Source organism: Protopterus annectens, chromosome 1.part1, assembly GCF_019279795.1.
Source record: "Protopterus annectens isolate FY-2018-M chromosome 1.part1, PAN1.0, whole genome shotgun sequence".
NCBI lineage: Eukaryota > Metazoa > Chordata > Ceratodontiformes > Protopteridae > Protopterus > Protopterus annectens.
In genome coordinates this window covers 907,695,947-907,718,601 of record NC_056726.1, presented here as the reverse complement: position 1 = coordinate 907,718,601, position 22,655 = coordinate 907,695,947, and positions in this window count along the sequence as shown.

Sequence of the window (22,655 nt, the reverse complement as noted above, 5' to 3'; positions counted from 1 at the left end):
TGCAGTTTTCCTTTTTTAAAGGTTGCTTTGATTCCTGTTATTTTTGGGATAGTTAAGGTGCATAAAGACACTCAAAACCCCCCGATTAGACCGATTGTTTCGGCCTCTGGCTCAAAAACATACCCCTTAGCGAAATTTATAGACTCTAAAATTAAAAAAGTGTGGATAAACCAGGAAGGCTTCTTAAAGGACTCCTGGGATTTGCTTAGAAAAATTGAATAAAGACTATTTGATTATGATACAATATTTTTAACAGTGGACATTATTGATTTGTTTTCTGTGATCCCACACAATGTAGGGATGGAATGTTTTTTAGAAGGCCTCTTGGATACTAAGCAATTTAATTGGAAGGAATTAAGAGTTATAATGGAATTATTAGAATTAGTTCTACTAAATAATTTCATAGTATTTGAAGGAGAATTTTTCAGACAGTTACAAGGAGTTGCTATGGGGGCCTGTTGTGCCCCCACTTATGCAAATTTTGTTCTCAGTACTTGGGAAATACATTTTTACTTATTCCACCATATATTAACTATTGGAGCTTTTTTAAAAGATACCTGGATGATTTGTGTTTTTTTTTTGTTTGGACTGAAGGGGAAGAACAATTGACTGAATTTTTATAGTATATTAACAATACTTATTCCACCATATATTAACTATTGGAGCTTTTTTAAAAGATACCTGGATGATTTGTGTTTTTTTTTTGTTTGGACTGAAGGGGAAGAACAATTGACTGAATTTTTATAGTATAATAACAGTACTACTAGTTTTCCTCAAATGTACATATCATTTGAATAAAGAGATGTTAAATTATTTGGATGTGATTATTTATAAAAACTTTGCTAACAAGACCTTTGAGTCAAAGATTTTTAGAAAAGAAACATTTTCAAATTCCTATTTGTGCTTCACTAGTGCCTATCCATTCAAGCAAAAGAGAAATTTGGTTAAAGGCCAATATATTAGAATATCTAGGATGACCACCGAGAATACAAAATTTGATAATGAGTGCAGCAACTTAAAGCAGATGTTTTTGGAAAGAAAATATCCGGAATATTTAATAAATGAAGTGAAGGAACAAGTAGTGGATGGGAGGGGTGACAGATTTGCACCAATATTAGGAAGAAAGATGGACAGTGTAAATTTGAGTAATAAACAAAATGTGATGGAGGTTAAGAACTATAATAAGAAGTTATGTACCTACCATAATGTTCCATGTTAGTTGTCTTCTTCTCGCCTTCTTTCTTGCTGGATGGGTTCAGAGCCGATCCTCAGCTCTGACTCGGCCAATACTAAAGCTCGAGAGCTAATTCCACCGGCTCGAGGCTCCCCTATATCCCACAATGCTAGGCGGTAACTACCCAGATCTCGTTTGATAGCTATACCAAGCAATCCTAGTCTCCATAGAATGGAGTAGGGAAACCCACCTCAAAACAATCTGCGTAAAAGACAGGCAGACCTCAGTAAGGATAGAAGAGGTGGAAGAACGTGTGGGAATGATAACTTTTCAGAAGAAAAACACAAAATGAATTCCAGTCAGTCTGTCCAGGCTTGGGGGAAGGAGGGTGGGATGCAAGAAAGAAGGCGAGAAGAAGACAACTAACATGGAACATTATGGTAGGTACATAACTTCTTAATGTTAAGTTGTCAATCTTGCCTTCATTCTTGCTGGATGGGACCGCATCCCTAGCACCTTATCCCGGGTGGCCTATCGGAACAGACTCTTGAGAACAGTGGAACCAAAATTGGCACAGCTTCTGGAAACCATGTCCAATTTGTAATGTGAAATGAATGTATGAGGAGAAGCCCAGGTGGCTGCTGCACAAACTGAATCTATCGGCAGCCTATCCTGAAAAGCTAGGGATGTAGCTAATGCCCTAGTTGAATGAGCTCTAAGTCTTGAGGGTAGTTTTTGACGTCTGATCTCATAGATGAAGGTAATTGTAGAGGTGAGCCATCTAGAGAGGGATACTTTAGTAACTGGAAGGCCTAATTTGCCTTCCGCATATGACAGAAACAATTGATCAGATTTCCTGAATTGTTTAGTCCTGTCTAAGTAATATCTAAGTTGGCGATGAACATCCAAAAAATGTAGCTTTTGTTCTGACCTGTTTGAATAGTTAGGAAAAAAGTCGGGAAGATCAATAATTTGGTTTAGGTTTATTTGAGAAGAAATTTTAGGCAAAATGAATAGATTAGTACGGAGGGATACCCTGTCTTTGTGAAAAACTAAGTAAGGAGGATGACTGCACAGAGCATGGAGTTCGGATACCCTTCTCGCTGAAGTTATAGCTACCAGAAAAAGTGTCTTCCAAGAAAGCAACTTCAGAGAACATGAAGCCGCCGCTCAAGGGGAAGAATTAAAGATGCCAGAACCAAGTTCAAATCCCATTGAGGCGGGGGAACTTTGATTGGAGGTTTGAGAAGAAATACACCCCTTAAAAAGGCTTTACAGAGTTTGTGAGCCATGATGCTAGACTCTGAAACACCAACATGAAAATTTGATATGGCAGCCAATTGAACTCTAATGGTTGATGCAGAAGATCCTAAATGAAAGAGTTCTGCTAGAAGGTCTAAAATAGACTGAATAGGTGCAGTAAAGGGATCTATGTTTTTTGATGTTGCCCAAAGGGAAAAACGTTTCCATTTGCTACTATAAATCTTCCGGGTAGAAGATTTATGAGAGGCTATCAAGATATCTCGGACCGAGCGAGATATTGAGGGAAGCCTGGCTAAGGTTGGAATCAGAGAAACCACGCTGTGAGGTTTAGAGAAGGCAGAGATTGGTGCAGCTGACCCGATTGGTGGGTTATCAGATCTGGTACTGGGTCCAGATGCCAAGGCTGCTCCAAAAGGTAATGATGAAGAAAGGGGAACCATATCTGTCGAGGCCAGTAAGGGGCAATGAGGATCATTGTCACTCTCAAGGCGATGGCTTTCTGAATTAGTTGAGATATCAGTGGAAAGGGGGGAAAGGCATATAGAAGTCCCCGGGGCCAATCGTGGACTAGAGCGTCTCTGGTGGGATGGCCTGGTAACGGGAAGAGAATGAAGAGGTCGTGACACTTGCTGTTTTGGGGAGTAGCAAAAAGATCGTAGCAAGGCTGGCCCCATCTTAGGAATACTTCTTCTAGAACTGATTTCTTTAGAGACCACTCGTGGGGCATGAGAATTGCTCTGCTCAATTTGTCTGCAATAACGTTGGATTTCCCGGGAATGTGCGTTGAGAAGAGATCGCCCATTGCCAAAGTCTGAGTGCCTCTCGACATAAAGGGTATGATCTGGTTCCGCCTTGTTTGTTGATGTACCACACTACGGACATATTGTCCATTTGAATTGCAATAGTCCCAGTGGGAAGAGAGTCGTGAAGGGCTTGCAACGCTAAAAGCACTGCTCTCATCTCTAAGACGTTTATGTGCAAGTGGCACTCGAAAGGTTGCCACGTGCCCTGGACTGTCCTGCCCTGATAATGCCCCCCCCACCCGATCAGGGAGGCGTCTGTTGTCAATGTGGCGACTGGGGGGGGGAGTGAAGGGTCTTCCTTGGAGAAGTTGAGGTGATGTGATCCACCAAGACAGTTGATTCTTGCATGCTTGAGTTATCAATATGGTATGGGACATCGGGAGCTGTTGAAAGGACCATTGAGTAAACAGCATCCATTGGAGGATTCTCACGTGAAAGCGAGCTAAGGGGAGAAGGGGAATAGCTGCTGCCATGAGCCCTAGTACCTTCAAAACCAGTCTGGCTTTGACTTTGTTGCATTGTAAGAGAAGGGAAACTTGGTTCCGAATGTCTGACACCCTCTGCTCTGTGAGTCTGGCTGAAAGATTGAGTGTGTCTAAGGTGGCGCCTATAAAGATAATAGATTGACAAGGCGACAAAGCAGATTTTTCGAAATTTATCGAAATGCCTAGAGCTTGGCAAGACTGGATGGTGAAGTCCCTGGATAGAAGAAGCTGATGTCTGGTGGTGGCGGTAAGGAGCCAGTCATCCAAATATGGAAACACCTGGAATCCTTGATGTCTCAAGTGAGCCGCGACCACTGCCATGCATTTGGTGAACACACGGGGGGGGCTGTAGTGAGACCAAAGGGCAGGGCCCTGAACTGGTAGTGACTGGCTCCCAGCCTGAAGCGGAGATATCTCCTGAGCGCCTGTTCATTTTGATGTGGTAGTACGCGTCCTGAAGATCTATCGAGCACATCCAATTGTCCTGACCCAAGAAGGGTAGAATGGACTGTAGCGTGACCATCCGGAATTTTGTTTTTCTGACAAACTTGTTTAAGTAGCTGAGATCCAGTATGGGTCTCCAGTCCCCTGTTTTCTTTGGTACCAAAAAGAATTTGGAGTAGATTCCGGATCCTTGCTGGTCTGCCGGGACTGATTGGATAGCTCTTTTTGATAGCAGCTTTGAAATTTCTAATGCTGCTTGTTCCCTTAGACCGGGTGGAACATCTGGAAGGGATCTTTTGGGTTGGGTTGGGATGTGAATAAAGGGAATTTTGTAACCCTCGGATATGATCGACTGTACCCATTTGTCTTGAGTAAGGGAAAGCCAGGCTTTTGGGTACAGTGATAACCTTCCCCCGACTGCCTCAGAAGGTGGACAGCTGGGCAGCCCCTCAGGGATGCTGAAAAGGTTTGTCAGAGAACATTTCTCTGCTACCCTGGTTTTGCGGACCTCCTCTGCCTCTAGGGTGGCGTCTATTATTATTCCCCCCTCTGCCTCTAGAGGGGAATCGGCCTTGTGCGTCAGATGAGACTCCCTGGGATTGTTTGCGGAACCACATCTTTCCTCCCCTTTGACCTTTGGGATAGGGTCTAGACAGGGTAGAAAAACGGACTCCTACAGCAGAGAGAGTCTTACCTTCTACCTCGCACCTGGTCAATGTATCCTTCACCTGTGGACCAAACAAGGATGATCCATCAAAGGGAGAATTGGTGAAGGACCCCTTGAAAGGGTCCGCAAAGTTGCATAGCCGCATCCAGGTGTGACGTCGTAAGGCAACACCTGTGCCTGCGGCTCTACTCACCCCATCTGTTGCATATGAGACCAGCCGCATGGAGGAGTTAACGATGGAATTTAGGGTTGCCAACTGGGAGTTCATTGTGTCTTTGAACCCCTCAGCTGTAGGATCCTTTATCAGTTCACCCATATCCTTGAGTAGATCCCTCTGGAGACGAGTGAAGTGGCATAAGTAGTTCAGCGACCGCATTGAAAAGGTCGCTGATGAGAACATCCGCTTGCCGTACCTGTCCATGGTCCTAGATTCCTTATTAGGAGGATGGACAGGAACCGAAGGATCAGCTAACTCCTTCTTTGTGGCCACAGCCACCACCATGGCATCAACAGGGACACCTTTGGATAAAAAATCTTTGTCTCTGGGGGCAGTAATAAATTTGGATGGTCTCCTCGGGGTGGGTTCCACTGAGTCAGGAGCCGTCCAAGCCTTCCTTGCCACCACTTCCATAAGGGGGTCAAAGGGAGGGGACACCCAGGAGGTAGAAGGGCGAGAGCCAAACGCCTCAAGATACACTGACTCATCCTCTGAAGGGTTAAGGGCTGGCCAGTTCCCCCTCTGTTTCAGGATCTCAAGGATGTCAGCAAAGGAGACATCCTCAGAGGGGGATCGAGGGGAACCTTCGGATTCCTCTAAGTCAGTGTCAGAGGTGATAGACTCAGGGGAGTCAATGTGCTTCCTCTTGCACTGCCTCTTCCTTGGGGGATCTCCTGCAGGGTCAGGAGAGGCCTCGGAAGAGGAGGAAATTCCCAATGGGGAAACTTGAGGAGTTGGCTCTCTGTGGTCTGAGACAAGGGGGTGAGTAGAAATCACCACAGGCACTGTAGATGGAGGGGCTGAAGGAGCTGACTGTGGGGCAGAACCCAGTTCTAGCACGCTCCACATGACCTCGAAGGCACCCCTGTCAGGCAAGGCCCGAGGCCCCCGCTCCGAAGAGACAAGGACCTCCCCCGGCACCGACAGGGATGGCTCCGAAGCCGATGTCAGAGCCGAACTCACCAACGCCGAAGCCCCGAGAGGGAGAGCGGGGTCGGACAAGGGTCCGATGCCACTCGCCCCCCCGGAGCCGACGAGGGAAGCCCAGCGCCGAGATCCCTCCAAGGAGGAGATCGGAGCAGACGACGGAGCCGAAATGGAAGGTATCGGATCGGGCACACCGACAGTCATGGCTCCGACAAGCCCTGGCTCCGAACTCAAAGGAGTCGGAGGAGGAATGTATTGGGGAATGGAAATAGCCACTGACTGGTGAGTCAGGCTATGCAGCATTTGGGCCAGTGCCTCGGACTTGAGAAGTCTACTCACTACCCTTTGCAAATCATGGTCGGATAATCTGGAAGACCGTGAGGAATGAGTTTTGTGACTTCGTTCCGAAAGAAGAGGGGATCCTGGCGCCGAATGCACGGATCCGATAGAGGGGGATCTGGACCTCTTTCTCGACTGTGGCTCCGATAAAGGTATCGGAGCCAACAGAGATTTATCAGCCTCGGCTCCAGCCGGAGCCGAGGTAACAGTATGAGGCTTAGAAACATCGGCTCCAGCCGGAGCCGATGTCGAAGCCGACTTAATCTTCTCAGCAGTCGACTCTGGAACAGGAGCCGACTGTTTGAAAGTTTTTGAAGGCTTCCCCGACACAGACTGAGTCGGGGGGCCTTCAGGCTTTAATAAGCCCCCGCAAGATAAGTTTATTCTTGCGTTCCTGCAGGACTCTAGGGCTAAACCCATGACAAAAAGCACAAGAGTCCTGCAGGTGCAAAGGCCCCAGGCAATACACACAAGAAGTGTGACCATCTGTCAGAGACATTTTCTGACAGCACGAGTCACACTTCTTGAAGCCTGAGACCTTGTCTTTTGACATAGTAAAAAAAAGAGAGCCTGACACACACAAACACACTACAGACAGTCTCTTTATAAAACTATTAAAATAAACTATTAAGGCTAAAGCCACAAACACACACACACAAGCCCTTACAAAAAAAACTAATCTAGTCAGTAAAGGACTAGGGGAAGGGAAGGTGCCGAAGGCCTAAAGATAAGGGAAAAATGGAAAAGGGGGCTCGACAAACAGGGGTCGATTTATCTAAATTTTTAATTTAAACTAAAAGGTTATGTATCAAAATTAAAAAAGGGGTTTTAAGAAGTACCTAAAGGTAAAAGTGTAACTCACCTGCCTGAGCCGGTAGAAAAGCACCTCGTCAGCTATAGCGGCAAACGAGATCAAACGAGATCTGGGTAGTTACCGCCTAGCATTGTGGGATATAGGGGAGCCTCGAGCCGGTGGAATTAGCTCTCGAGCTTTACCCATCCAGCAAGAATGAAGGCGAGATTGACAACTTAACATTAGTTCATTTATGTTGAATTTCAACTGTGAGGCAAGTCTAGTTAAACAAACAGTTAATAGAAATTGGAAAAAGTTTTCGGAGTTTTCCGATTTAAATACAATTTTTCAGCAACCCATCATGTTCAGTTATAGAAAAGACAGGAATATTAAAAATATTTTAGAAAATAATCTAAGATACGGTGAGGTGAACAACAGAAAAAAGGGCACATATAAATGTGGCAGATGTACACAATGTAAATATGTGATGAACAAAGAATGTCACTATTTATTTTCTAGGGATAGATTTCTGGTTAGTAAGAAACATGCCAATTGTGATACAAGTGGTATAGTTTACCTGGCTGAATGTAAAAAATGTACCTCCTTTTATGGGGGGAAAACAGAGAGGGCATTAAGAAGAAGAATTTATGAGCACACATATGAGATGCGTAGACAAGACCAGATAAATGCCCTTTATAAACACAGTACAATATGTAAAGAAGCCAATTTCTTGTTTTTGTACTGGAAGTTATCCCACTTGATATTAGAGGAGGAGACTGGGAAAACAGAATTGAGGTCAGGGAACTATGCTGGCAATTAATATTAGAGGCATGCAGGACACCAGGACTAAATGAGCATATTTCAATGGTACCTGTATTGAAATTAAGAGCTGCAAGACTATAATTAAAGGTTGCCATGCTTTCTTTTTAAGAATGTTTTAATGAAAAGCTGTAGATATATCAAAATGTTTTTAACATGGATGATTATATTTATTACATTATTTTGTATTTTTATATATATATTTCAGTATATTGTAGAGTAATAGCTGATATTTGCTACATGATTTTATATATTTATATAAACATATATTTTAAAGTAGAAAAAGGATAAATGGTTTTTGTTGCCCTTTAGGGAAAATGTTTTTTGTGCATATGTTCTTTTAAGTAAAGCAGCTTCTTTTGTGATTGATTTCAATAACAATTTAGGTAAAGTGTAATGTGATTGGATATACTTGGGAGATAATGTATATAATATGGGAGTGACTTATTCTGTGTGTTTTTTTGTTGACGAAAAATGCGGTGAACAAGTTAAGCATTTATTTTAGTTGTTTCTGTTTAATAAAGTCATGTTCATAGCATTGGAGGCTCCAAGTGCTTCTTTCTACTACTTTTTTGTGAAGTTACATTTGAGGCGCTTTTGTTCTCACTTTTATTTACAATTTTAAGAAGGCCCATCCCGATTTTGGAACAGGGTATATATAATGTTGGTATACACTGATTTTTATAAATCATTTGGTGAGCATGAAGCATTCTTCTTGTTTTAATATCTAATCTATCCAACACTTTTTGGGGTCTGTCAATCACTCCAAAACTGTACATTCAGACAGGAAGAACAAATTGATTTATAACTTGGATCTTGTTCCTAGATGTCAATGCTGTTCTCAGGATTAATGTAAGAATTCTAAAGTATTCCTTACTGAGTTTTATTCACATTTGTTCATGTTTTACTGATGATCCTTCATCAATTCCCAAGTATTTATACACTCCCTCTTGTTCAAGTTCTTTTATATCACATTCTTGTCCCAAACTGATGTTTTCCTGGTGTTGCAGTTTTCCTTTTTTAAAGGTTGCTTTTGCACATTTTATCAAGACCAAATGACATTCTAGTATCATCTGAAAAAGTTTTTACAACCTGCAGCTGTGCTATCAGTTCTTCTTCTGAGGAGCTATACAGTTTTAAAATCATTGGCAAAGAGAAGCTGAGAGGTCATTAGACTTTGTTGTTTTCTAGTAGCCGAATTGTAGCCATGGCCTAAGCTGTTAAGTAAAAAGCTTAATGGATTAATGGCAAGGCAGAGTAGCAACGGTGACAGAGAGTCACCCTGGAATATCCCCCTTTAAATTTTTATCCCTAGGATAATAATCTGCCCTTTATTATGGGTTAATTGCAAAGGGGTCTGCCATTGTGTCATGGTTACTGTAATGTTGACAATCAGTGTAGGGTGTGTCTTATATATTTTTAAGCACTCTTTTATCCATGAATGTGGGATACCATCAGATGCTTTTTTGTAGTCCATGCCATACTTAGATTCTTCCCCTTTTTACAGTTCTCCACTATAACTTTATTTAACAACAAATAATCCTTTGTTCCATATGACTTTCTTTTATTGTCCTTTTATTCTACTGCCATAAATGAGTTTTCTTCTAAATGACTATAAACTCTGTCGGCGTCAATTCCCATGTATAGTTTATACGTTGTCAGAAGGCAAGTTACTGGTCTATAATTTTTAGGGTAGCTTGCAAGTTAATTCTTAAGTAAGATCATTGTTGTGCCTGTTATTAGCCAGTGTGGTGTCTGTTCGGGGTGCACATATAAATAGTTCTTACTCATGTCTAAATCCTCATGCAAAGATGTTAATACTTTAACCAAAAGTTAGTTATTGCATTTGGGCCTGGAGTTTTCGAGGTAGAGGCTTTTCTTAACTTTGTTTCAATCTCTCTGGCTGTTATTTCATCCTATTTCATATCTTGCATCTTTAAACTTCTTATTCTTTCTTTTACTTCTTCTATCCATTTAGCATCTTTGTTATATTTCACAGGATCTTCATAGATACTTCTACAAAATGTATCTACTTCCATTTCGTTGGTGGTCTCAATTCCTTTTACCTTTTTTCCCAATTCTCTATAAAACTTTTTTGGGTCATCAATAAATTGCTTATTTGATACTTTTCCCTTACATTTATCTGTGTATCTTTTAAGTTTTTCTGCCTGTTCTGAAATTTTTAGTTTGTTATTTGCAACAATGCATGATAGATCCTGGTCTGTTCTAATACTGTGCATCAAATCCCTGCTCCACGAAGCAACACTTACTGCAATCAGGGATTTATATGATTTCTCCCTTTTTTTTTTTTATTTTTCCATGTCTTTTGGGTTTCTCATACCATGATGGGAATGGACCTCTCCTAAGTCAAAATATGATTAAAGTTCATGAAATTAGGATTGTTGCAATCTTTGATGTTAGCCAGAAGTGGTCTTCGCAGCACCAGCAATGTGCCCAGTAATGGGTCTATATTATATAAGCAAACATACTGAATTGCAAATGCTATATAATCGACCAACAATCCCCAAAAACCCAAAATCTCAAACACACGGATCAGCGATTCACCCCTACACCCCCCTACTTAAATATGACAACTCTGAGATCATACCACAGTGGAGCAAATGGCAAAGTCCCAAAAACGGCCCGGTGATTTTTTTCCCTAGGAAAAATAAATCATTGTTCCATGCTTCCGGTATTTTGCCATTTTGCGTAATGACGTTCAGCTACACAGCATTTGCAAGTCATTGCATTCGCTAAAATAATAGGGACCCTCCAGTAATGACTCCTTCTGCAATTCGTCCAGAGTTACATATATTGGTAACATATATATAAGTATGACGGGTTTTTTTTTTTTTTTTTATAAGACCCATTGATTCTGTATTATTGGAGCTGTTTGGGCATCCTTCTTCCACAGTGCCCTCATTTCTGCCTGCAAATCCTGGTATTTTATGACTTTGTATCTCTATGTATGTAAAACACTGTAGTCACTGGGAGTAGCAATTTTAATGATCAATACTACTCTTTGCTTATTTTCATGGACTACTGTATCTGGTACATTAAGTTCTTGCTGATGTTTCCTCGGGTCATTATTACTAACTCTGTCTCCTCACTGTGCTTTGTTTGCATCCAGTGTGCATAATTCTTTTTCAATATAATCTAATTTGATTTCAGTATCTGAGGTTACCTGGATGCCACTAGGACAACTTATCACCCCCTTTGTGGAGCCAAACTGTTTTGCATAGGATTTTGTAACTATATCTATAATCTGTTGTGTCTTTGAATACATTTTAGAATCTACACACAGTTTATCAATTTGAATGTCTTTACTCCTTCCACATCTTATGTATCTATATTCTTCATCCATTCATCACCCTTTTTCCCATGGGGTCAGGGTGTCACTTCAGCAGTGACAATCATCTCAAGCCAGGTTTGCACCACCAGGTGGCAAGCTCTGCCATGGTAGTTTGTTCATACCCCTCACTTGCACCTACAGCCAATTTATAGTCCCCAGTCCACCTACTGCATATCTTTGGAATGTAAGAGGAAACTAGAGCACCCAGAGGAAAGTTTTCATGTGGCCATAGGCAGGACATGCAGACTCCACACAGAAGGTACCCCAGTTGAGAATCAGACCAGAAGACCTCTTGTGCGGCAACAAGGCCAACCTCTGCACCACTGTGGCCACCCTCCCTTATTATGCTGAATATCTTTATACAAATTTTCTTCATTTTTTTTTCTTATTCTTGTATCACACTATGCTTAGCTTGTTTATTTCAGTTTTCAAAGTTGTAGTTCACCCTGTTTTCCATTTTCTTATATTTTTTGTCTATCACCTTAATAAAGTATCTCATTCTTATGGAGATATATCCTCCTGATGTTGTGTGCCTATATCATAATGTCAAGCTTTTTTTTTGCATTCAAATTATTTTAGGTTCATAGGTTCATAGGTAGGTACTGAGCTATCTGCCCGAAGGCATATATTAGCAAAGCCACATTGTGCGGTATTCACCGCCCCTTTGGTTAGTTCCCTAGGCCCTAGATCTAGCAGCTAGTACCCCTGGCCTATATCTAGTAGAGCTGTTGGTATGATCCCTGGTGTGAACTTTCTGTTACCCATCCACTTGTCAAGGTTCCTCTTGAAGAGTGATAGTGAGGGGCTCTGTCTTATGTAGATCGGGACCTTGTTCCATAGCAAGGGAAGTCTTTGCAAAGGGAATCTATCCCCCCAGCATGTTCTATTCATTGTTGTGCTGAGGTTTATATCCTTAGAGCGTGTAGCTCAAGCAGATTTTGTTTTGCTAAGATGGAGCATGTTCAACAGTTCTGGGTTGGACATGGCTCTGTATGTTAGACAGAGATCGCCTCTGAGAAGGCGGCATGCAACAGAGAAAAGCCTTAGTTTTTTTCAATTGTGCTGCATAGGGCAACTGTTTGAGGCCAGTAATCCTCTTAGTGAGGTACTTCTGTGGTCTCTCCAGCTGCTGGAGATGCCTAGCTAGGTACATTCCAATTGGTGCATTGTAATCAATAATGGGTCTGATGAGGGAAGAGTTGAGGGGCACCACTACATCCTTAGATCTTGATGCGAACCCTTTCGTGATCAGATGGGTCACATAGAAGGATTTTCTAACCACCTTGGCAACATGGTTATCAAAGGAAAGCTGACTATCTATTTGGGTCTCTAGATCCCTTATTACTTCTTCAGATTTCAGGGAGTTACCTCCTATGTGGTAGTTCGCGGGTACTCTGTTTTGTCCAAAGGGGATTACTAGACATTTTTTAGCATTTAGCTTGAGACCATGGCTTTGACACCATGCATCAGTCTCATTAAGGCCCTTCTGGAGGATATCCATGTCGGCCGGAGACTCTATTATAGCACCCAGTTTGCAGTCGTCCGCAAACTTGGTCAGCCACAGCACTTCAGTGCTTGCCTGTGCTTCTGAGAAGTATATGCCAAACAGAAGGGGCCCCAGGATAGAGCCCTGAGGCATGCTGCTCATTACTGGTCTGGATTCGGACATAGATCCCGCTACTCTTACTTTATGGGATCTGTCTGAGAGCCAGTTTGTGATCCATCTTGTGACATAAGGGTTTATGCCCAGGTTGGTGAGTTTACCAATAATACCCGAATGGGGAATGGTGTCAAATGCTTTAGCATGGTCAAGGTAAGCCCTGTGTACCTCCTTTCCCTTATCTATAGCCTGAGTAACTGTCTCAAGTAAGTCCACCAGGTTCAGGAGGCATGATCTGCCCTTGATGAAGCCATACTGTGTGGGGTCAAGTGTTTGGAGGTTCCCAATCTCTCCATTTATGAGTTCCATAATGATTCGGGCCATTGCCTTACAGATCAGACTGGTCAGGCTTATTGGTCGGTATTTCCCAGGGTCAGTTGTGGGTCCACCCTTGTGCAGTGGAACCACCGTTGCTGTGCGCCATTCTATGGGCACATATCCTGTCGAGAGGCTGAGACTCAACAGGGTATTCAGATGCGGGGTTAATTCATTTTGGAGCTTGCGTATGACACAGCCCGGGACCCCATCTGGTCCCATGGAGGCAGTGTTTTTAGCTTTAGATAGAGCCTTATTAACCAACGTATCGGTAATAATTGGAGTTCCACAATCCTCTGGAATAGTAATAGGCCCTGTAGGTGGTGGGGGGGGAATTTGCACTGAACCTATCAGCCAAGATGTTGGCAATGTCATTGGGGTCAGTGTATTTTGTTCCATTTTGTACTAGCTCAGAACACACCTGAGTGTTGCCAGTTAGGTTTTTGATGTAACCATAGAAGGCCTTATGGTTATCCTTGGCATCCTTGGCAACCTTCTTTTCGAAATTGGCTTTAGTTGCCTTGATGAGGGCCCTCAATTTCTTACTAATGCTGATCAGGGATGATTTTTCTACTTGAGAGTTGGCCTTTTTTTGTATGTCTCCTCCTTTTATTGTATAGTTTGCTTATGGCTGGGGTCCACCAGACTGGTTTCTTCTTGCTTGAGGAAGGAGTCTTGGTTTTATTTGGGATAGCATGGTCCATGCAATCCTGAAGATGTATATAAAGTGCCTTGGTGTAGGATTCTGCATCCTGGATATCATTATCCTTCTGCAAGGGAATAGTGAAGCTTTCCACTTCTGACGCAAGTAGTTTGAAGTTTGCTTTGGAAAGGTTTTTTATGATGGTTTCTTTGACTGGGGGAGGTGGAGGGGTGAGGACATCCAGGGTTATCAGTTTGTGGTCTGATATGACCAGAGAGGGAGTGATAATGGGTGTAGCACAATGGGTGCCCATATTTGTGATGACTAAGTCCAATATGTTGTCCCCTCTAGTGGGAGAACATACCAGTTGTTCCAGGGCATTTGAATTTAGAAATTCTATGAACCACTAGGCATAGGAGTTAGAACTATGGTAGTTCGCCCAGTCTATACCAGGGTAGTTGAAATCACCAAAAATTATGGTGTTGGGTAGGACCTTTATATTTTCTAATGCCTCAAGGAATGCTGAGTGAGCATCTTGGGACATGGTGGGCAATCTATAACAGGCTATGACTTGAAATGTGGTTTTGCCTGCTGATAGTTGCACATGGATAATCTCTGGGGCATCATGGTGCGCCACTAACCTGGAGATGTAGGTATCCTTGATGAATATGGATATACCTCCGCCCTTTTTACTGCGATCTGGTAACTGAGGTCAGAAGGTATGATATGAATTGTAACCTGGTAGTGCTGGGGTGCTCTCTGGAGCCTTGAACCAGGTTTCCATCACTGCACAAACATCGATTTTCTCCATACTGAGGAGTGCCTCGAGTGCGTGCATTTTGAGGTTGAGACTTCTGGCATTGAGTAGCATTACCCTTAGTTTTTGGTTACCTGTGCTGGTTATGGTGGTTGGTTTGTCCTTTGAGCCTTGCCTAAAAAAGGCACTATGGGGATGGCAAGAGCCTTGGCCAGTATTCGAAAGCCTAGGGGTGACAGGTGCAAACCATCTCTGGCGAAACAGCGAGGCTTGTCTATCATGTCATCCCAGGCAGACAGACACTGGATCCCCTTAGAATGACACCAAAAGCTTAACCAATTGTTGAAATTGATCATTTTGTCTTTGTATTGTGGTATCATTCTAGGTGAAGGTAGTATGCTACTCAAGGTCAGGCTCATACCAACTTGGGCTACATGATCAGAGAGCTCCTCAATGTCTCTTTTCATGTAGTCCAGGGAGGTACGTCTTAGATCATTCACACCAACATGTACAATGACAGCATCTGACAGGCAGCTGACAGTAACCTTCTCCTTGTTCAGCCTGGTGAGTGGAACATCTGTGTGCCTTATTATAGAGTCTTCTATTACTAGTGTGTTGGGTATGGTGTTTTGCCTTAGGGGCTGTCGTGAGGCACAATGCTGAGGTGAATTATGTGTTTTCTGGCTTGTGTTTGGAGGAGCAGGTTGCTTGCTAGTCTGCTTTGGAGGGCACTGTTTCTTTTTCAGATTGGTACCTAGTACCTCCGAATATGTTTTTGTGTATTTATGTGTATGTTGTGCCAGTGCTTGTTTTGTAGATCCATGTGTGACTGGTGGTGTGATGCTAGTGTGTCTCTTCTCCTCTTGGCAGTCTGTTACAGTCATGTGTTGAGAGCGCTTAGCCTCCAGTCTGGCTGTGTATTTGCATCTCTCACAAGTATTTATGTTTAGAGGTAAGAAGAGAGGGTTGTCAGTATACATGAGGCAGTTCTGACACTGCCTCAGGATGCCCAATTCCACCAGATGAACTGGAGAGTACACCTGAAGCTGACCTTGGACATGCTTGGAAGTGAGTTTTACTTGTCTTGCAGACAGTCGAGGGTCTTATGCTGTATTATAATAGTGCTGTCTAGAAGATTTGGAAAATAATAGTGCTGTCTAGGAGATTTGGACAAGTGCTGATTTGGGTTATGCAAGTGCTGCAAAAGAGCAGTTGATCTGAAGCACTTGAGTTGAGGCTTGCCTAGTTCTAAGGGAAAATTTGCAGCGCAGACTTAGTGGAGCCAGAAATAGTATACCCCAGCTTACAGGCACTGCCCGACACTGCTCTGTGCGCAAGACCATGCAAAACAAGAGTTGCAGGGTTTTAAGAGAGAGAGAGCAAGGAGTTTGGAATTGACCCAAAATGGCCATTAAAACTTAAGTTTCTAGCCAGTAACCACTCCTACAGGGACGGGCAGGGTGCTCAGTGTTAACAACTGCCACTGGTGAACACAGAGACTTCCCTTTAGCCCAACTAAGCACTGGCCTCCAATAAACGTACAAACAGTAAAGAACAGCAACTCTGTAACTGAACTTTTTTTAAATTATAGAAAGTGGGAAAATAGCAAGATTTTTTGTTTTTGTTTAAGGATAGCAGAGAAACACAAGTAGGAAACTAGTCAGAACAGTGCAATAAATGAACCCAATACGTGTGTGCTAGGTCAGAGGCAGGTAAAATGCAATTTTAAGAAAAACAATTTTAAATTAAGTGCAACACAAAAAATGCAATAAACAGGCTCTAGGTATGTTCTAAATACTGTTTCTAACACAGATATCAACTTTTGCAAGCAAGAAAACACCGAAAAGTAGGCGGCAATGCAGTTTTTCTAAGAAATAAATCAGAAGAAAACACTTAAAATCTCATAAGTGGCTCCCTTCTTCTCTCAGCATTTTTTCCTCTTCATAGATGCTTCAGCGACAACAATCAAGCCTGGAAATATGCCAAAACCATGCGGTTGCAGGGTTTTAAGAGAGAGAGATCAAGGAGTTTGGAATTGACCCAAAATGGCCAATAATACTACAGTTTCTACGCAGTAACCACTCCTATAGGGAAAGGCAGGCTACTCAATGTTAACCACTGCCACTCTTGAACACAGAGACTTCCCTTAAGTCCAAGTAAACACATGCCTCCAAGAAACCTACAAACAGTTCAGAACAGCAACTCTGTAACTGAACTTTTTTTAAATTATAGAAAGTGGGAAAATAGCAAGATTTTTTGCTTTTTTGATTTTTGTTTAAGGATAGCAGAAAAACACAAGTAGCAAACTAGTTAGAACAGTGCAATAAATGACCCCAACACGTGCGTGCTAGGTCAGAGGCAGGTAAAATGCAATTTTAAGAAAAACAATTTTAAATTAGGTGCAACACAAAAAATGCAATAAACAGGCTCTAGCTATGTTATAAATACTGTTTCTAACACAGATATCAACTTTTGCAAGTAAGAAAAAGCCAAAAAGTAGGCGGCAATGCAGTTTTTCTAAGAAATAAATCAGAAGAAACTACTTAAAATCTCAAAAGTAGCTCCCTTCTTCTCTCGGCGCTTTCTCCTCTTGGTAGGTGCTTCACAACAACTATCAAGCCGGGAAAGATGCCAAAACCACGCGTTTGCAGGGTTTTAAGAGAGAGAGATCAAGGAGTTTGGAATTCACCCAAAATGGCCAATAAAACTACAGTTTCTAGGCAGTAACTACTCCTACAGGGACAGGCAGGTTGCTCAGTGTTAACCACTGCCACTGGTGAACTCAAAGACTTCCCATTAGCCCAACTAAGCACTAGCCTCCAAGAAACGTACAAACAGTTCAGAACAGCAACTCTGTAACTGAACATTTTTTAAATTATAGAAAGTGGGAAAATAGCAAGATTTTTTTTGTTTTTGTTTAAGGATAGCAGAGACACACAAGCAGTAAACAAGTCAGAACAGTACAATAAATGACTCCAACACGTGCTTGCTAGGTCAGAGGCAGGTAAAATGCAATTTTAAGAAAAAATTATTTTAAATTAAATGCAACACAAAAAATGAAATAAACTGGCTCTAGGTATGTTCTAAATGCTGTTTCTAACACAGATATCAACTTTTGCAAGCAAAAAAATGTCGAAAAGTAGGCGGCAATGCAGTTTTTCTAAGAAATAAATCAGATAAAAATATTTAAAATCCCAAAAGTGGCTCCCTTCTTCTCTCAGCATTTTCTCCTCTTGGTAGGTGCTTCAGCAACAACTATCAAGCCTGGAAAGATGCCAAAACAATGCAGTTTCATGGTTTTAAGTGAGAGAGATCAAGGAGTTTGGAATTGACCCAAAATTGGCCAATAAAACTACAGTTTATAGGGAGTAACCACTCCTACAGGGACAGGCAGGCTGCTCAGTGTTAACCACTGCCACTGGTGAACACAGAGACTTACCTTTAGCCCAAGTAAGCACTGGCCTCCAAGAAACTTACAAACAGTTCAGAACAGCAACTCTGTAACTGAACTTTTTTTAAATTATAGAAAGTGGGAAAATAGCAAGATTTTTTTGTTTTTTGTTTAAGGATAGCAGAGAAACACATTTAGGAAACTAGTCAGAACAGTGCAATAAATGAACCCAGTATGTGTGTGCTAGGTCAGAGGCAGGTAAAATGCAATTTTAAGAAAAAACGATTTTAAATTAACTGCAACACAAAAAATGCAATAAACAGGCTCTAGGTATATTCTAAATACTGTTTCTAACACAGATATCAACTTTTGCAAGCAAGAAAACACTGACAAGTAGGCGGCAATGCAGTTTTTCTAAGAAATAAATCAGATAAAAATATTTAAAATACCAATAGTTACTCCCTTCTTCTCTCAGCATTTTCTCCTCCTGGTAGGTGCTTCAGCAACAACTATCAAGCCTGGAAAGATGCCAAAACCACCCGGTTGCAGGGTTTTAAGTGAGAGAGATGGCCAATAAAACTACAGTTTCTAGGCAGTAACCACTCCTTCAGGGACAGACAGGCTGCTCATGGTTAACCACTGCCACTGGCGAACACAGAGACTTCCCTTTAGCCCAAGTAAGCACTGACTTCCAAGAAACTTACTAACAGTTCAGAACAGCAACTCTGTAACTTAACTTTTTTTAAATTATAGAAAGTGGGAAAATAGCAAGATTTTTTGTTTTTGTTTAAGGATAGCAGAGAAACACAAGTAGGAAACTAGTCAGAACAGTGCAATAAATGAACCCAATACGTGTGTGCTAGGTCAGAGGCAGGTAAAATGCAATTTTAAGAAAAATGATTTTACATTAAGTGCAACACAAAAAATGCAACAAACAGGCTCTAGGTATGTTCTAAATACTGTTTCTAACAAAGATATCAACTTTTGCAAGCAAGAAAACACCGAAAAGTAGGCGGCAATGCAGTTTTTCTAAAAAATAAATCAGAAGAAAATACTTAAAATCTTAAAAGTGGCTCCCTTCTTCTCTCAGCATTTTCTCCTCTTGGTAGGTGCTTCAGCAACAACTATTAAGCCTGGATAGATGCCAAAACCACGCAGTTGCAGGGTTTTAAGAGAGAGAGATCAAGGAGTTTGGAATTGACCCAAAATTGCCAATAAAACTACAGTTTCTAGGCAGTAACTACTCCTACAGGGACAGGCAGGCTGCTCAATGTTAACCCCTGCCACTGCTGAACACAGAGACTTCCCTTAAGTCCAAGTAAGCACATGCCTCCAAGAAACTTACAAACAGTTCAGAACAGCAACTCTGTAACTGAACTTTTTTTAAATTATAGAAAGTGGGAAAATAGCAAGATTTTTTGTTTTTTGGTTTTTGTTTAACAATAGCAGAGAAACACAAGTAGGAAACTAGTCAGAACAGTGCAATAAATGAACCCAACACATGTGTGCTAGGTCAGAGGCAGGTAAAATGCAATTTTAAGAAAAACGATTTTACATTAAGTGCAACACAAAAAATGCAACAAACAGGCTCTAGGTATGTTCTAAATACTGTTTCTAACAAAGATATCAACCTTTGCAAGCAAGAAAACACCAAAACATAGGCGGCAATGCAGTTTTTCTAAGAAATAAATCAGAAGAAAGTACTTAAAATCTCAAAAGTAGCTCCCTTCTTCTTTCGGCGCTTTCTCCTCTTGGTAGGTGCTTCACAACAACTATCAAACCTGGAAAGATGCCAAAACCAGCCGTTTGCAGGGTTTTAAGAGTGAGAGATCAAGGAGTTTGGAATTGACCCACAATGGCCAACAAAACTACAGTTTCTAGGCAGTTACCACTCCTACAGGGACAGGCAGGCTGCTCAATGTTAACCACTGCCACTGGTGAACACAGAGACTTCCCTTAAGTCCAAGTAAGCACTGGCCTCCAAAAAACTTACAAACAGTTCAGAACAGCAACTCTTTAACTGAACTTTTTTTAAATTATACAAAAATGGGAAAATAGCAAGATTTTTTTGTTCTTGTTTAAGGATAGCAGAGACACACAAGTAGTAAACTAGTCAGAACAGTGCAAAAAATGACCCCAACACGTGTGTGCTAGGTCAGAGGCAGGTAAAATGCAATTTTAAGAAAAAATTATTTTAAATTAACTGCAACACAAAAAATGCAATAAACTAGCTCTAGGTATGTTCTAAATACTGTTTCTAACACAGATATCAACTTTTGCAAGCAAGAAAATGCCGAAAAGTAGGCGGCAATGCAGTTTTTCTAAGAAATAAATCAGATAAAAATATTTAAAATCCCAAAAGTTGCTCCCTTCTTCTCTCAGCATTTTCTCCTCTTGGTAGGTGCTTCAGCAACAGCTATCAAGCCTGGAAAGATGCCAAAACCATGCAGTTGCAGGGTTTTAAGTGAGAGAGATCAAGGAGTTTGGAATTGACCCAAAATGGCCAATAAAACTACAGTTTCTAGGCAGTAACCACTCCTACAGGGAAAGGCAGGCTCCTCAGTGTTAACCACTGCCACTGGTGAACACAGAGACTTCCCTTTAGTCCAAGTACGCACTGGTCTCCAAGAAACTTACAAACAGTTCAGAACAGCAACTCTGTAACTGAACTTTTTTTAAATTATAGAAAGTGGGAAAATAGCAAACTTTTATTGTTTTTTTGTTTTTGTTTAAGGGTAGGAGAGACACACAAGTAGCAAACTAGTCATAACAGTGCAATAAATGAACCCAACATGTGTGTGCTAGGTCAGAGGCAGGTAAAATGCAATTTTAAGAAAAACGGTTTTAAATTAAGTACAACACAAAAATGCAATAAACAGGCTCTAGGTATGTTCTAAATACTGTTTCTAACACAGATATCAACTTTTGCAAGCAAGAAAATGCTGAAAAGAAGGTGGCAATGCAGTTTTTCTAAGAAATAAATCAGAAGAAAATACTTAAAATCTTAAAAGTGGCTCCCTTCTTCTCTCAGCATTTTCTCCTCTTGGTAGGTGCTTCAGCAACAATTATCAAGCCTGCAAATATGCCAAAACCATGTGGTCAAAGTGTTTTAAGAGAGAGAGATCAAGGAGTTTGGAATTGACCCAAAATTGCCAATAAAACTACAGTTTCTAGGCAATTACCACTCCTACAGGGACAGGCAGGCTGCTCAGTGTTAACCAATGCCACTGGTGAACACAGAGACTTGCCTTTAGCCCAAGTAAGCACTGGCCTCCAAGAAACTTACAAACAGTTCAGAACAGCAACTCTGTAACTGAACTTTTTTTAAATTATAGAAAGTGGGAAAATAGCAAGATTTTTTTGTTTTTTGTTTTTTGTTTAACAATAGCAGAGAAACACAAGTAGGAAACTAGTCAGAACAGTGCAATAAATGAACTCAACACCTGTGTGCTTGGTCAGAGGCAGGTAAAATGCAATTTTAAGAAAAATGATTTTACATTAAGTGCAACACAAAAAATGCAACAAACAGGCTCTAGGTATGTTCTAAATACTATATCTAACAAAGATATCAACCTTTGCAAGCAAGAAAACACCAAAACATAGGCGGCAATGCAGTTTTTCTAAGAAATAAATCAGAAGAAAGTACTTAAAATCTCAAAAGTGGCTCCCTTCTTCTCTTAGCATTTTCTCCTCTTGGTAGGTGCTTCAGCAACAACTATTAGGCCTGGAAATATGACAAAACCATGCGGTTTCAGGGTTTTAAGAGAGAGAGATCAAAGAGTTTGGAATTGACCCACAATGGCCAATGAAACTACAGTTTTTAGGCAGTAACCACTCCTACAGGGAAAGGCAGGCTGCTCAATGTTAACCAATGCCACTGGTGAACACAGAGACTTCCCTTTAGTCCAAGTAAGCACTGGCCTCCAAGAAACGTACAAATAGTTCAGAACAGCAACTCTGTAACTGAACTTTTTTTAAATTATAGAAAGTGGGAAAACAGCAAGATTTTTTTGCTTTTTTGGTTTTTGTTTAAGGATAGCAGAAAAACACAAGTAGCAAACTAGTCAGAATAGTGCAATAAATGAACCCAACACGTGCGTGCTAGGTCAGAGGCAGGTAAAATGCAATTTTAAGAAAAACGATTTTAAATTAGGTGCAACACAAAAAATGCAATAAACAGGCTCTAGGTATGTTCTAAATACTGTTTCTAACACAGATATCAACTTTTGCAAGCAAGAAAAAGCCAAAAAGTAGGTGACAATGCAGTTTTTCTAAGAAATAATTCAGAAGAAAATACTTAAAATCTCAAAAGTAGCTCCCTTCTTCTCTCGGCACTTTCTCCTCTTGGTAGGTGCTTCACAACAACTATCAAACCTGGAAAAATGCCAAAACCAGCCGTTTGCAGGGATTTAAGAGTGAGAGATCAAGGAGTTTGCAAATGACCCACAATGGCCAACAAAACTACAGTTTCTAGGCAGTTACCACTCCTACAGGGACAGGCAGGCTGCTCAATGTTAACCACTGCCACTGGTGAACACAGAGACTTCCCTTAAGTCCAAGTAAGCACTGGCCTCCAAAAAACTTACAAACAGTTCAGAACAGCAAC